The sequence below is a fragment of the Prionailurus bengalensis genome, chromosome C1, assembly GCF_016509475.1.
Source record: "Prionailurus bengalensis isolate Pbe53 chromosome C1, Fcat_Pben_1.1_paternal_pri, whole genome shotgun sequence".
Classification (NCBI taxonomy): Eukaryota; Metazoa; Chordata; class Mammalia; order Carnivora; family Felidae; genus Prionailurus; species Prionailurus bengalensis.
This window is the reverse complement of record NC_057345.1, coordinates 48,670,425-48,686,409: the sequence shown is the minus strand read 5'-3', so window position 1 is coordinate 48,686,409 and position 15,985 is coordinate 48,670,425. Positions and strand designations below refer to the sequence as shown.

Here is a 15,985-nt window from a genome sequence, read left to right as displayed (position 1 = left end):
CAATGGGGCTAGTGAGAGAGAATCAGGAAGGAGCTCTTACTGCCTGATCCTTCAATTTGAGCAAATAAGGATGAATTGATTAAGGATGCAGAGGGACAGGCTCGGGGTTTGCTCAGACAGTATCTGAGCCTTGGCCCTATCACTTGCTAGCTGTGGGATGCTGCATAAATCACTGTTTCTTTGAGCCTCTGAGCACCGGGTGTTGAATGTAAGTGATGAATCACTGAATTCTACTCCTGAAACCAATATTGCACTGTATGTTCACTAAGTAGAATTTAAATAAGAATTTGAAAAAAAGAAAAAAGAAAACACTGGGCCTCACTTAGTTATTCTACCAAGTTCCACAAGGCATTCAACAAACTCCAAAGCACCAAGAAGGAGTTAGTCATTTTATCATCACAAAAGCTTGAACAAACAAAAAAACAAATTCAACCCCTAAGGTTTCTCTCAAGCAGTCAGAACTACCCCATCTTCTAACCATCCCAAACTCTGAGAAACATTTTTTCTTTTATTGTAAATGACATTGTGTGCACAGATGATGTAATTTGAATAAGGTACACAAATTAAATAATAGACTTGTATTCAGTGTTGGTTTTTTAAAAAACTATTAACTTTTTAAATTTATTTATTTTTGAGAGACAGAGAGAGACAGAATGCAGGAGGGAAGGGGTAGAGACAGAGGGAAACACAGAATCCCAAGCAGGCTCCAGCTGTCAGCACAGAGCCTGATGTGGGGCTTGAATTCACAAACCCTGAGATCATGACCTGAGACAAAGCAGGACACTCAACTGACTGAGCCACCCAGGTGCCCCCTCAATGTTGGGTTGTTTTTAGTGTTTATTTTGAGAGAGAGAAAAAGTACAACATGTTTGCAAATGGAGAACGGCCAGAGAAAGCGGAAGAGAGACAGGATCTTAACCAGGCTCCACATTCAGCACGGAACCCAATGTGGGGCTCGATCTCACAACAAAGAGATCGTGATCTCTGATGTGAGATCATGACCCGAGCCGAAATCAAGAGTCCGATGCCCACCGACTGAGCTACTGAGGCGCCCCTAGTATCGTATCAGTGTTTATTTCCTGCTATGATAATTGTATTATGGCTATATAAGAGAATATCCTTGTTTTCATAAAACACATACTGAAGTATTTAGGAGTAAATGGGCATTATATCTGCAACCTACTCTCAAATGATTCAGATAAAACAATTTACACACACATATAAAATATGGGTAGAATGCTTATGCAAAATATTAGGACAATCTAGATGAAAGGTATACAGAATTCTACTTTTGCAAGTCTGTGTAAGCCTGAAATCATTTTTGAGTAAAAAAATTAAAAATGAACAAAAGTGGGGGCCGGTATCTTGTAAACATTGTAGCTGTGTATTATATGCTTCTTTCCGGGTTCCAGGTTCCAGCACATTTTTCTCAAAGCAAAGCTCAAGGCTGGACCCAGTCCTGGGTAGGATAACAGGATACATTCGTGATGCCATGTTAACATTTTCAAGGAATGGATATAAAAGTCAGGAGCCCAGCCAGACCTGGCTTCCCCTGACATGTCCTAGCTCTCTGATCTCTTTGACCTTAATTCCATCATCTCTTAGATGGAGAAATGTACTCCTTTCGGGTCATTTTAGGTTACTGACTTCTAGTGACATTTACCTTTTGTTTAATCTATTAGTATTACCTTTTACTATGATCTAAAACATGGCTACTACATCTTTCTTTTTCTTAAATTAATCTTAACGTATCATAACAGTGAGGATTAGAAATGCTATATACAGACTGCCTCCCGCAGAACTGGCACATAGTACATATGTAATAAATCCTAGCTATCATTATCCTTTAATATAAACATATTCCTTGCTCATTTTTGACATGTTGTCCCTAACAAATTCTTCTTCTTTATACACCATGCATGAACCCGAGTAGCCTTTTCCTTTTTGAATGTTTCTTCTTCTTTTTTAGAACCAAATTTTGCACCTTTAAACTAGGGGTTTGGTGTTTAAATAGCTATTTCATGGATACAAATTATTTGCTGTCAGCATATCTCTCTGGGTGAACCTAACTATAAAGTATGTTGAGTACCTACTGTGTGCCCTAGAGATGGAGCATGCAGTAGACTTTTCCCCAACTGCTCAAGGAGCCCAGGCTCATGGGGGAAGACACGGAGAATGACACGTGCTGTACTGGAGATGTGCGGGAAGAGCTATGAAGTCCAAGGCGGGGGGGCATGGTGAACTCAACGTGGCAGAGAAAGAAAAAGGAGCCTCATGGAGACATCTAAACTGGAACTTTGGGGAACACACACTAAGCACAGCACAGTGACCGGGACTATGGGCTCTGAGGTCCCTGTGCTTTAGCACAACCTCAGCTCCACTCCTTGCTCTGTGACCTCTCCAAGCCTCAGTTTCCTCACCATAACACAATAAGAAACCATCCCAGAGTTTGCTGTGGATATCAAATAACACAGAACATGCTCAATAAATGTGAATTATAACAGTGATGATGATTCTGGTGATGATGGGACCCACCATGCAGAAGAGAGACGGAGCCACTCTGCACAGAGAAAACACCTGCCTGAAGGGCACTTAAATGAGGGCAGACAGACTCTTTTCCCAAAGACTGGATAGAAGTCTGTATTCATCTAAAGCATTCCACCTACCAAGTTTTTCCCTGATTCCTCTGCTGGCCAAATTTGATCTGAACTTGTCAAACTATGTAGAATCTACTTAACAGGCTTGGTGTGAATATTAGTAAGTTTTACTGCAGAAATACTAATGTGTTGTATTATGGGTGCTATCCCAGACCTGCCTGGCTGTGTAATGTTGTACACTGTGTACATACCAATATTAACTTTCTAAAATATGGATATTCTGTATTCCTAAATGTCTTTGGCCCCATGCAATTCAGATAAGGATGTGTGTGCATATACCTGCTAGACCGCAGATGAAAAGTAAAGGATGGTGGGGGATAAAACTAGAGGTGGGTAGGGCCCAGATCACAGGAGAGCCCCCTCGCCCAGCTAGGATTGTAGGACTCAGGAGACTCACTAGGAGATTTTCATCAGGGCCATGAAGCTATCAGACTTCATATTGAGGCGTATCTTCACTGGGAGTCTATCAGGGTAGTCAGGTCCACGCAAGTTAGTGTCTTGCACACCACAGAAAAACAAATACGTATGTTAATATTACTGGCCTATTTCTCTTAGGTTCTCTCTTCTTTTTCATAGGCCATTTCCCCAATTCCAGAGAACCCTAGCCCTGCATTCCAAGATCACAGTAAATCTCTGAGCTAGGAGCTACGTGGATACCTAAGGAACTTTAAGTAAGTTTTAACACGCAGGCAGGCAGATGATAGGTGCCCAAGTCAGGGAGGCGCCATGACTGGTCTATGTCAAGGACCTCCCTCCAGTTAAATGTCCTCCTGACACAGAGAACCAACACCCAGTCTTGTCCTGGCTCCACACAAGGCCAAAACCAATGTCTGAAAAGCCCACACGTAACTTCGGCAATTGGATGACGTGGATACTTTTCAGTTACTTTCACGTTTTTGCTTTTAGCCTATTTCAAGCTATAGTACAATGAAAACTCAGTTCTCAAGTGGGCAAAATTTTGTGAGTGGATGGACCAATGCCTTGTGTCAACTGGGAAGACTCTGTTGATCAAAGAAAGAACCTAAAGCCTTACTGAAGACCAGACAGCTTACATGCTGGAACTTCCTCTCACAGCATAGCCCATAAATCCACCAAAAAAAGAAAATCAAACTGGAATGGCATGATCTGATCTTCAGTGAACTCTAACGGATATCTAGTATATCATATATTGGCTATCCAGTATGTTTCTGCCTGTCCTTCTGTCCAACTATCAATGCAACACATACTGGTCCCAAACTGTGTGTCAGGTATGGTGCTAAGCACAATAAGTGGAAATTTACTGCTTTGAGACGATCTTTCTATTCCCTCTCTAAATAATAAAGGCTACATGCTGCTATCATTTCATAGTGTAACCTAAAAGACGCACAGTAAAACTTCCTCTTTCTCAAATATCACTAAACTCAGCTCTCTAAAGGTTTTGAAAACACATGGCAGGAGGGAATTTTATAATATGTGAATCATCATTCATTAAAAGAGCTTTAAAAAAATACATAATGGCACTGAAGTAACTCTCACCACCTCTGGATTTACAATTTCTATAATTGTTCTTTAACTGAATGTAATCTGAATGTTGAACAACATGGCCAAATGTCCATTTAGTTCTCCATTTTGAACACTTTTTTGCACTGGCAACAGGGAGCCACTGACTGTTCATTAGGAAGGGACTCTCAGCCTGCATCCGACAGTCTTGACTATTCAATCAACTTCTCATGGGGTCTTCTGGGACCTTTGATTTCTTAGATATTATTGCTCTTGGTGCTCTAACACCATGTAAGTATTAGAAGAAAAACTACTCTACACTTACCATGGCTCTGGGGAACAAAAAAGTAGAAAAATTTAATGACGATATGAAAGAAGAGGCCCTGAGAGCATATAAGGAGAGTGGGAGAAAGGGATGAAAAACTAAGGGAAAATCAACAAGGCACAATTACTAAAACCCCTGAACTAAATGTATGTAGAAGTGAGCTGATGGGTGTTGAGGTCATGGGCACAGTACTTGATCTTTGGCGAGAGGGCTCTGTAAAGGCTGTCTTCAGCATCTTTTTTTTTTTAATTTCTTTTTTTGATGTTTATTCACTTTTGAGAGAGAGAGAGAGAATGAGAGGGGGGGAAGGTAGAGACAGAGAGGGAGACAAAATCAGAAGTAGGCTCCAGGCTCTGAGCTGTCAGCAGAGCCCGATGTGGGGCTTGAACCACAAACTGTGAGATCATGACGCGAGCTGAAGTGGAATGCTTAACCAACTGAGGCACCCAGGCGCCTCCAGCATCTGTTTAAAAAAGACATTTTTTTGTTGTTGTTAACGTTTATTTATTTTTGAGAGACAGAGAGACAGAGCACGAGAAGAGGAGGGGCAGAGAGAGAGGGAGACAGAGAAGCCAAAGCAGGCTCCAGGCTCTGAGCTGTCAGCACAGAGCTCAACGCAGGGCTTGAACTCACGAGCTGTGAGATCAGGACCTGAGCCGAAGTCGGACACTTAACTGACTGCGCCACCCAAGCTCCCTTGAGCATCTTTTTCATGCGCACTGAGCCACCGGCAAAGCACAAACACTTCCATAACTGCTAGGTCACCCTTAGCCGCCACAGTACCAGAGTTACCCACATAGCAGATGAGTAGTAAATAGGAAAAGGGGGGAAAAAAATCAATGTGGTTTTCATTTCATGGTCTTCTAAACAAATATAAAAACATCTTCATGAGTGGGAGGTTGGCCTCGTGTCTTCAAAGTGCCTATTCAAGTACTTGACCACAGAGCAGCAGGGAAACAGGGAAGATTAAATAAGGAGTCTCATAAATATTCTCCTCCCAGGGGACGATGGTGACAAGTGAGGCTGTTTATTTTTATTGTTATCGTTAGACGGGTGGCCTCGTGAAAGGCGGTGATCTGAAAGACTGGGACGAAGGGAAAACAAGAGTACTGTGGTTCAGCTTTGATCCAAGTCTAACTTGGCTCTTCTCATCAGGCTGTGGAAAAGATCTACCTTGTAATCACTCCACCCCCGTTTCCCATACAACACGCGTGCGCCTGCCACACCGCCTCTGTCTTACCGTTCTGCTAAGAGTTGAGAATATCTGCTCTGGACTCAAACAGCAGCATGGGAAACAGATCTCTAGGACTTACTAGCAATGTAATCTTGGGCAAGGACTCTGTCTTTCTGACCCTCAGTGTCCATCCCTGTAAAGGGGAGGATAATTCTGATAACTGCAAGAGGTTATTAGGATGGTTTGATCATACAATTTAAATTTCTTAGCCCACGATAAGCATGAAGTACATGTTAGGTGTTACTCTTACTGCTGCTAATTTTTTTTTTTTTCTTCTGCTTCTTTGATCATTCCTCCAGGCAAGCTGCTGTCTTTTGTGGAAAGCTGGGCTCAGGCCAGTTGATAGACTCCCACCAGAAGCTTTAGTTTCTGACCTTCTGAGAGGCCTTGGGTCACCCGACCTTGCTGTGCTCCTGGTGGCCTTCCATTAACATAGGTCCGGACAGCCCTGCCCAGCTTTTATAGGAGTGGAATGGGGGTCACATGGTAGGTGCGACTTTGTAAGAAACTGCTAAACTATTTTCCAAAGCGGTTGTGCCGTTTTACATCCCCACCAGCAGCATGAGAGAGTTCTGGTCCCCATATCCTCACCCCAAGTTCAGCCAATCTAAAAGCGTGCTGTAGCTCTCATGGTGGTTTAAATTTGTATTTCCCTTAAAAGAAATGGTGTGGAGCATCATTTCCTCTAACACCGGCCTGAGTAAACCATGGTGCCCCAAGCTCAGGCCACAGGCTTTGCTTTGGGGTAACTTCCTCCTGGATGACGTGAGGAAGCCACAGGGCCACACCACTGCAATCACCCAAACAGCATGGCTCTAACAACATGGCACCGTCTGATGGGTGGCATTTCTCTGGTTAGAGCCCAGAGCCTAGGGCTCCTGAACAATCTTCTCCCAAGACAACAAATGTCAGGCTGCAGAACGACTGTGAGCCCAAATGCAGCCTGATGAGCTGCTGGGGGGGGGGGGGGAGTATGGGGGGGGTCATGTCCTCCCAAGGCCACAGGGTGTGTGTATGGGGTGGGGGGCGGGTGCAGAGCATGGGAATGGAAAGCTATGCAAGACTGTCATGGCGGACGGAAGAAGAGAAAGCAGCTGTGGCTGAGTTGTGTCTCTCAGGTCCCACTAACTAACACTGTTCAGTGAAAATGTTACTTCCCAGAGAGGCCAAATGAACATCCAGATCTCTCTGGTAAGGTGGTATGGGCAACTGACTGCCATTAACTATCACACAGGGGGCTTCTCCCAGTCAGTCAGGCCCCACTCAGTGGAGACAGATGATGAAAGGCAACACCACGGGATCGGCAAGGAGTGAGAAGGCATTCAGGAAAATCCAAGCACTTGCACACTTCTGGGGTTGGGGGGCGAGTGGGTGGGAAGCAATCCGACCACACACTCACTAAGCATCCATCTAGCCCTAGCTTCAAACTGGACAGGAGGGGCCAAACGGGGCCACAGGAGACATGGACTCAGTAAGCAAGACAGCTTCATCAGAGATACAAGTTGGTACCAGTAAAACACAAATAACTATTGGTCTGTGCTAGAGGCCAAAAGAACAAAATAATAAAACATGTCAGAGTAGCTAGAGAACTGATGTGGGTTGAAAGAAAATATAGGAAAACTAACAGTTATTGTACAATTTAAAAAAATTAATTTAAAAATTTCTTTAAACGTTTATTTATTTTTGAGAGAGAGAGAGCACAGGGGAGGAGCAGAGAGAGAAGGAGACATGGAATTGGAAGCAGGCTCTAGGCTCTGAGCTGTCAATACAGAGCCAGATGTGGGGTTCAAACTCGGGAATGGTAAGATCATGACCTGAGCCGAAGTTGGATGCTTAACCGATTAAGCCACCCAGGCGCCCCTCAGTTCCCCCAATTTTTTTTTAACATTTAGTTATATGAGAGAGAGAGAGAGAGAGAGAGAGAGAGAGAGAGAGAGAGCGCGCGCATGGGCAGGCAAGGGCAGAGAGAGAGGAAGACAGAGAATCTGAAGCAGGCTCCAGGCTCTGAGCTGTCAGCACAGAGCCCAACGCTGGAACTCATGAACTGCAAGATCATGACCTGAGCCGAAGTCAGACAACTAACTAACTGACTGAGGCTCCCAGGTGCCCCTTATTGCACAATTCTTAAAATGAGGATGAAATCATTTCTATAGACAGAACAGTGCCTGAAATATAGTAAGCACTATATAAGTGACTGCAGATACTACTTGTGTTGTTTTTTCTGGTCTTTTCTGTTTTTTTTCTTTTTAAGTTTATTTATTATTTATTTGGGGGGGGAGGGGCAGAGAGAGAGGGAAAGAGAATCTCAAACAGGCTCCACGCTGTCAGCACAGAGCCTGATGTGGGGCTTGAATGCACAAACTGTGAAATAGTGACCTGAGCTGAAATCAAGAGTCGGACACTTAACTGACCCAGCCACTCAGGCACCCCTTCTTTTCTGTGTTTTAAACAAGTTTTACTGAGGTGTAACTAGCATGTGATAAGCTGCATATAATTCAAACGTCGGATTTGCTAGATTTGGACACGGCATACACCAGTGAAGATGTTACCTAATCAAGGCAAATGTACCCACCAACCCCAGAAGTTTCCTTGTGCCCTTTGTGCTCTACTCATCCTCCTAGCTGTCGTTGCACCTGCTGTCCCAATGCAGGCAACCACTGATCTGCCTTCTGTCATTCAAGGTTAGTTTGCGTTTCTTAATTTTAAATAAATGGAATTATATTAGTTTGTACTTTTTTTGGGGGGGGGTTGGCTTCTATCACTCAGCATATTTATTTTGAGATTAATCCATACTGTATCTTATATGAACAGTTCATTCCTTTTTTCATTGCTTAGTAGTATTCCATTATAATGGACATACCAGAAGTGGATTTATCTATTCACCATTGATAGACATTTGGGCTGTTTCCAGAAGGGGGCTATTATAAATAAAGCTGCTGTGAACATTCCTGTACAGGTTTTTGAACAGCCATAGGCTTTCATGAGTGGAATGGCTGGATCACATGGCAGGTGTAGGTTCACTCTGTAGGAAGCCACTAACATATCTTCCAAGCTGGGTGTGCCATTTCACATTCCCGCCAGCAGCGTGGAAGTTTCAGTCTCCACATCCTCGCCCCAAGTTCGGTGACTCCAGTAAGTGTACTTTACCTCCTGTGGTTTGGGCTTGCGTTTTCCAAATGACTAATGATGCTGAGCATCTTCTCAGGGGCCTATCATTCAAACCTTTGTTTCAGTAAGATGTCTGTGCCAACATTTGCCCATATTTTCACTGAGCCTGTTCTTCCTCTCCTCTGGACCTCTGCAAGAAGCTATTTCACTGAAAGGGAACAGCAAGGACTCTGGGGTCAGTCCCCTAGAGGGCTCAAATATGGCATGACCCACTGAACTATTGTTGGCCTCAGTTTCCTCACTTGTGAAATGAAGACAGTAATGGTGGCTATCTCACCGAATTGCTCATCACATGACAGAAAGGATTTAGCACAGAGCTTGGTACATGGTAGGTGCTTGATAGATGGCAGCAGCTAATACTATTGTCTGTCTCATAATGACTGAGGCTGGGCCAGAGACGTTAAACATCCTCTGTCCAGCATAGTGTAGAACTGCCCTAGTTTCAAATGCCAGGAAAAGCACAACCCTAAGCTTCCTGAGTACATTATCTGTCTCTTACTGCTCATGGAGCCACCTCAACCATCTCCTTGACAAATCAATGTCTAGCATATATTCTGTTTTCCTTTTTTTTTAAATTTTTTTAAATGTTTTTATTTATTCTTGAGACAGAGACAGAGCATGAGCAGGGGAGAGGCAGAGAAAGAGAGGGAGACACAGAATCCAAAGCAGGCTCCAGGCTCTAAGCTGTCAGCACAGAGCCCGACACGGGGCTCAAACTCACAGAATGTGGGATCATGACCTGAGCTGAAGTCGGATGCTCAACCGACTGAGCCTCCCAGGCGCCCCAACATATATTCTATTTTCAATAAATGTGCTTGTGGGTCCCTGGGCCAGTCTCCACAGGAGAGTCTTCTGAGAATAGTCGTTCCTGGAAAGCTGACAGCAGCAGGTCCTGGTGAATGAAGAGGGTGCAGGCCACTTCATGCATAGACCCCCAATTCTTCCATCGTTAGGTTTAACAGTGGTCCTATGTGCACCAAGTGGACTCCCTTCCCTGTCTACCTTTCTCAATGACCTCTGCCAATGCCACCTGCTAAAAAGACCAAGAGAGAGAGAGAAACTGGTCCTACCTGCCCACTCTGTTCTTAGCTATGACCCTACTAACAGAAGGTCATTTGTTAAAGGCCCGTGGCTGTTCACCCCTCTTATGGTGCCCTCCTGATGGGCCTATACATAACCACATCCCATCCAGACGACAGAGGAAGTCACCCGCATGGTGTGGTGGACACAGAAGAGAAAAACAAAGTCAGGAAGAGAAGAAGACAGGGCTCAGGACCTGAAACTGGGCTGGCAGGAGGTGTCCCAGTGGGACAAGGGAAATGTCCCATCTTATACGAAAACTTCCTTGTCTACTCAAGACTTGGGCAGGACCTTCTCCCTATTCTCACCATACTCCAGTGTTGCACTTATCACAGCAATTTCCATCTGTGTTGCGGTTTTCTCCTTTTTGTCTTAAGGCAGGCATGATACTTTCATCATATTTTGCACTCAGCCAGGCAAGTACAAGGAAATGCCTTTTTTTTTTTTCTAGAAAGAGAAAGAGAGAAAGTCATCAAGGGAGAGGAGAAGAGGAAGAGATAGAATCTTAATCGGGCTCCATGTTCAGTGTGGGGCCTGATGTGGGGCTTGATCCCACGACCCTGGGATCATGACCTGAGCCGAAATCAAGAGTTGGATGCTCAACCAACTGAGCCACCCAGGCGCCCTTAAGAAAATGCTTTCTTAATGAATGAGTGACTTAATAAATGATTTAAAAATAAACTTTTAGAGGTGTGGGGTCTGCCTGAGATTCATTCTCTCTCTCTCCTTCTGTCCCCTCCCCACTAACATGTGCTCTCTCTCAAAAAAGAAAAACTTTTAATTTTAGACTAATTTGAGATTACACAAGATTTGCAAGATAGTATAAAGTCCCCATATAGAGGCGCCTGGGTGGCTCAGTCGGTTGAGCGGCCAACTTCGGCTCAGGTCACGATCTCGAGGTCCGTGAGTTCAAGCCCCTCGTCGGGTTCTGTGCTGACAGCTTGGAGCCTGGAGCCTGTTTTGGATTCTGTGTCTCCCTCTCTCTGACCCTCCCCCGTTCATGCTCTGTCTCTCTCTGTCTCAAAAATAAATAAACGTTAAAAAAAATTAAAAAAAAAAAGTCCCCATATATACCACACCCAGATTCTCCTATCATTAATATCCCACATGAGGTATACCTATTGTAGATCTACAATTAAAGAAGAATATCAATATGTTATTACTAACTAAACGCCTTACTTTATTCAAATTTGTGGAGTTTTCACCTAATGTCCTGTGTTTGTTCCAGGACCCCATCTAGAATCCCAGGTCACATTTAGTTGCCACATCTGTTTAGACTCCTCTTGGCGGTGATGATTACTTAAGACTTTCCTTGTTTTTTGATAGCCATCACAGCATCAAGGAGTACTGGTCAGGCATATCATACAATGTCCCTCAACTTGGATTTGCTGATGTTTTCCTTAGGGGGATACTGTGGATATAGGTTTTGGGAGGATGATAAAGCGTCATTCTCATGACATCATATCAACGGTACATATTATCAACATGGCTTATCACTGCTGCTGATGACCTTGGCCACCTGGCAGAGGTAGCGTTTGTCAAGACTGCTCCACTGTAAAATTATACTTTTTCCCCTTCTCACATTGTCCTCTCTGAAAGAAAGTCACTAAACACAGCTCAGACTTAAGGAGTGGGAAGCGATGCCCCACCCCCTTGATGGGGGAGCACCGACATAAATTATTTGGAATTCTTCTGCATGAGAGATTTGTCTCATTCATTCATTCATTCATTGGTTCATTTAGGTATATCCCTAGGGACTCATGATGTTTATGTTATACTTTGGGTCATTATATAATACTACTTTACTTTGCTGCCCACACTGCTCCAGTTTTGGTCACTGGCAGCACCCTCAGTTGGCTCCTGATACCCCTTTTTTATTTTGTTTTCTTTGTTGAGCATTTCCTTGCTTTCTGGCACTAAAAGATGCTCCAGGGTTATCTCCTCTATTTCCTCTCCAGTCTTAAAATCAACCATTTCTCCATGGAGTCTAGGCTCTTTTTATTGGAGAAAGGTATTAGAAACCACGATCTGGATACCAGCTAGGCTTGGAACACCAAGTTGCTGGGGTGTCCTTGTTTCTAGAGCCTCTGAGCTGTCAGAGCTAGGAGATATGTATGTTTACTAACCTGTATACCTACACGCATCTATAAATACTCGTTACATGTATCCATCTGTAATCTATATTATGCTACACATGAGTTCACTCTGATGCCCCCAATTCAATCCATTTCCACATGGATCATTCCGGCCTCAATGGATCGCTTTCAATGATAGCACTATATTTGGTCTTTTGCGTTAGGTACAGTGCCAAGCTGCTTTCAAAGATCACCCCATTTCACCCTCAAAATAACTCTATGGGTAAAGAGTATTGCCCACATTTAACAGATGGAGAAACTGAGGTAGCGAAAGGTGAAGTATCTTACCGAAACACAGTAGACAGTGGGACCAGCAAAGGAGCCTACTACATCTTTGAGACTGACAGAGAATCTCCATCCCCACATTCATCTAAGCCCTTGAAAAAGCTTCGGTTCTGGGTGATTAAAGATGCGGATAGAATTCCCAGCTCTCAACAACTATTGTTCTGTTCAAATCTCGCCTCCTCAACACTCGTTCCACTCCCGGGGTCCTCTCCCCATCTGACGTGCTAACTGCAAGACAAGGTGCCAAGTTACAACCCGACTTGACAAGTCAAGGAAAGGGGTGCTGGAGCGATGGCAAGAATCAATCTCCATCTGACCCCGTGACTTTTCAACCCCTGGCTAACCCTTGCTGTGTATTATCTTGGGTTTTGGTGACTTGGTGGTAATTAACTCTGAACAAGCAGCCCTGCTTTCGTGGAGTTAAGAAAAAGAACACGTATTTTTTCCCCCCGTTAATTAAAACATCTAAAGGAAGATAAATGTACAACCCACACGCTTATCTTTCAAAATATCAAAGACCTGATTAGTAAGTCTTATGTTCAACCTCAAGCTTTTTCTCTAGATTCCTAGAAGTAACAGGGACTGGGAGGTGAGGAATTTCCAAGTATTTATCAACATTTGGTTACTTGGACATCCACCCATTCATTCATATCTAGAAAGAGGCAGCCTGGATCAAGCACAAAATATTCCTGGGAATTTTGGCTCGATCAACCTACTGAATCAAAAAAGTCAGTAGTGTGCAGACAAGAAGAAACAGAATCCTTAAGGCCAGGTTGAAAACCACTTTTAGAAAAGCCCAGAGCCCCCTCTGGTCCCTGTGTTCTGTTTGGTGAATTTTTCCTGACAGTTGGTGGTTTTGTTTGCCAGAACCACAACAAAGGGGGTCCTTGAGCTTCCCTGGGAGTGTTTCCTTAGACCTGCACCTCTCCTATACCTCACAAAGGTGTTATTGTTGCTGGCTCCCTGGGCGCCCAGCACCTGAGGAAGATCAAAGCCACTTTCTGATGCCAGCATGACCACAGTCTCGCCCTCACCACATAACATTAAAGCTGATGATTAATACCCTTGGCCCCGAAGGTCCCTTCCCACTCCCAAGTACAAAGCAAGGTGGGGGTGGGGACTTTATTTCCAGCACAACATGACCATAATAAACTGGCATTTTATGGCCCTAATTCATTGCAACCAACTGCAGCTGCCCATCAAACTCGTTAAAGCCCAAACAGTTGCTTCAAGTGAGCCTTGTATATCACTAGGCAAGTGCACTAAGAATCTCCACCATTTCTGAGTGTCTGTTATGTACTAGGTATGTACGTCCACAAGTCACATTCACCAGCAACACTATGAAACAGGCAGCACCACCCCAAGGGGATGGAGGAAGGCTCAGAGGTTCAGAGAAGTTAAGTAGCTCCCTTCAGGTCACAAGACCACAGAGTGGAGGAGCAGGGCTTTAACCTGAATCTCACAGCTCTGAAGCCCAGGCCGTCTCCACGTCTTTACGGGACATTACAATTGTGCTCAAGGCAGCGAGGCACTGAGCAGAATGCGTTTGGGATTGAGATGGAGCTAGGTCTGAGTTCTCAGCTCTCACTTAACAGCTTGTGGCCCTGGGAAAATTTCTGGACTTTTCTATGCCTTGGCTGCCTAACTTGCAAAATGGATCCTAGACAAAAAGGCAGTACTATCCCCATTAATAGACAAGGAGAATGAGAGCGGGGGAAGACCTGACAGAGTCCCTCACATTCATTTGGACTTGCTTTTGCTCGGAAATCCGAATTAAGTGTAGTAAAAATGCCTAAAATTCAGATTTCACAGGAGAAACCAGATTAGATGTGTCCCTGTGAAAATGGGGGGTGATTTAAATAGGTTTCAATCAGTGTTCAATTAAGACAGGCTAACCAGTGTAGACTCGTGTCAAGGGAAATAAGGACCAGCTGCCCTAACGGGTGCCTCCTGCTTGAGGTAGCCTGAGGCCTCTGCAGATCTCTTCCTTCAGGGACAGCTGGGCCCTACCATTAGGGCTGCTAAGGGGACAAAGAGGCTGGGGTTTTGAAAACTTAGTTAAAGGGGGGCCTGGGTGCCTCAGTCGATTAAGTGTCCGACTTCGGCTCAGGTCACGATCCCACAGCTCGTGAGTTTGAGCCCCATGTCGGGCTCTGTGCTGACAGCTCGGAGCCTGGAGCCTGCTTCAGATTCTATGTCTCCCTCTCTCTCTGCTCCTGCCCTGCTCATGCTCTCTCTCTGTCTCAAAAATAAATACACATTACCAAAAAATTTTTAAAAGAAGTCCCACTTAAAACCTTGTCCACAGAAACAAATAATAGGAAAACTTTTTTTTTTTTTTTTTTGGCCGGGAGAAAGGCAGGGTCAAGGAAACCTATGACCTGAAGGTCTAACACAAGGGTCCCCTCAGGAAGGTGTCCCTAACCCTGGACCATTCCCGGACAGAGTCAGTCACTGTCTCCTTTTTGCCCAACAGCACCAGTGCTAGTCATCAGGAGCTAACCATTGTGAGGAACTTACTTCATGGGAAGCACATCACATAGCCTCATCGCCTGATCATAACACTAGGAGCCATGTACTAGAGATCTCCACATTTTGCAGATAAGGAATCTGAGGCCTGGAGGGGGTCAGTGCCTTGCCAGGGGGCGCATACTTAGTAAGCAGAGGGACTAAAACTGGAAACCAATGCGGCTGGCTCCATCATCCCCCTGCGCTGGGAAGCCATGCACAATGTCGGCATATCGCAGATGCTCAGGATCACAAGTTCAATCCAAATTGATACCCCGGGGCCTTGTACTGTATTGTAATGGCTGCTGTAACCATGCCTCATCAACAGGAGCCTTCAGGTCACCCTCACGTCCCCAAGGCTGAGCACAGCTCTGGACACGAGAAGAGGGGATCCATAAGTAAGTAGATGTATCACTATTTACTCAATCAGAATATTTAATGGTAAAAAAAAAAAAAAGGCTCACTAGGCCCTACTGTCACTAGGCCCCACATTTGACACGGCACATGATTCCTTCCATGGCTACAGAGACTCGGCCCCGGACTGTATCCACTCTAATCCTCACCCGCCTTCTGCCTCCTCCCCCCGCCCTCTATTTTACTCATCTGGGAAACATCCAAGGAGTCGTCCATCTAAGTTTAACAGAGTAATGACTTTTAAATAAAAATATGGTAGAAATGGGTACTTATCGAAATGGAATGCTTTCAGACTCATGCATTTAAAGAAGATATAAATTTTAGGGCAGGCACTAAATTTTAACTGCAATCTTGGAGAACGCCTTTCCACTAATTCATGGAGAAAAATTAACAAAGTGAAAATTGCTTATCAGTGTTCTTTTGAAGTCATGATACGCAGCCTAATTCTATAGATCATCAGGCTGCTTCTAGGGAGATGGATTTATATTGATTGGGAGAGAGCCCCGTGGCCAAGGAAAACAGACACCCCTGTGCAGAGGAGACTCAGAGACCCATTAGGGACAGATCAGCCTGGGAGGAAGGCATTGCCATCTTTGGATCCAATTTCACCCCTCACGCCGGGGCTCTCTGACCAGGCTGATGTCAAAGACAGACTCAAACCTTTTCATACTTTTTAAGAATCTAGCTCAGGGGGAAAAGA

The 15,985-nt window shown here is 44.5% G+C and overlaps 1 protein-coding gene across 4 annotated transcripts in view; it reads right to left on the bottom strand.

Annotated features, from left to right (window-relative positions):
• FGGY (FGGY carbohydrate kinase domain containing) overlaps positions 1-15,985 on the bottom strand; it is a 421,185-nt gene that overhangs the window by 168,254 nt on the left and 236,946 nt on the right. The gene's annotated exons all lie outside the window — the stretch shown is intronic.